The sequence below is a fragment of the Myotis brandtii genome, unplaced genomic scaffold (genome assembly GCF_000412655.1).
Source record: "Myotis brandtii unplaced genomic scaffold, ASM41265v1 scaffold536, whole genome shotgun sequence".
In the NCBI taxonomy this organism is placed as follows: Eukaryota; Metazoa; Chordata; class Mammalia; order Chiroptera; family Vespertilionidae; genus Myotis; species Myotis brandtii.
This window is the reverse complement of record NW_005369967.1, coordinates 3,985,616-3,985,901: the sequence shown is the minus strand read 5'-3', so window position 1 is coordinate 3,985,901 and position 286 is coordinate 3,985,616. Positions and strand designations below refer to the sequence as shown.

Here is a 286-nt window from a genome sequence, read left to right as displayed (position 1 = left end):
GGGGCTTCGCACGCCTTTCTCGCCCCTGCGTTTGTCCGCTCCGCTCGGGAGACCGGGAAGAAACGGTGAGTAATGGGTGAGCCTCTTGCCCTTCCCCCGCAGCGGGCGGCCGAGGCAGGGGAGGCAGAGGTTGGGGGGCTTGAGGGTGTCCCCAAGAGGGTTCCAGCTTGTGAAGAATGGTGTTAATTAAGTTATTTCTCAAGAGCATTCATATGAGCTGCCTTCCTGAGGGCTTAGTGCCTGAAGACGTGGGGGGAGGGTGCCCAGGAAAGTGGACATTTTTATG

At 58.7% G+C, this 286-nt stretch overlaps 1 protein-coding gene across 6 annotated transcripts in view; it reads left to right on the top strand.

The window, feature by feature from the left end:
- Positions 1-286, top strand: part of SLC8A3 (solute carrier family 8 (sodium/calcium exchanger), member 3) — a 122,343-nt gene continuing 122,057 nt past the window's right edge. For all 6 annotated transcript variants that reach the window (XM_014549166.1, XM_005877951.1, XM_014549165.1 and 3 more), the window contains exon 1: positions 1-65. The gene's annotated coding sequence lies outside the window, so the exon portion shown is untranslated. The remainder of the gene's footprint in view (positions 66-286) is intronic.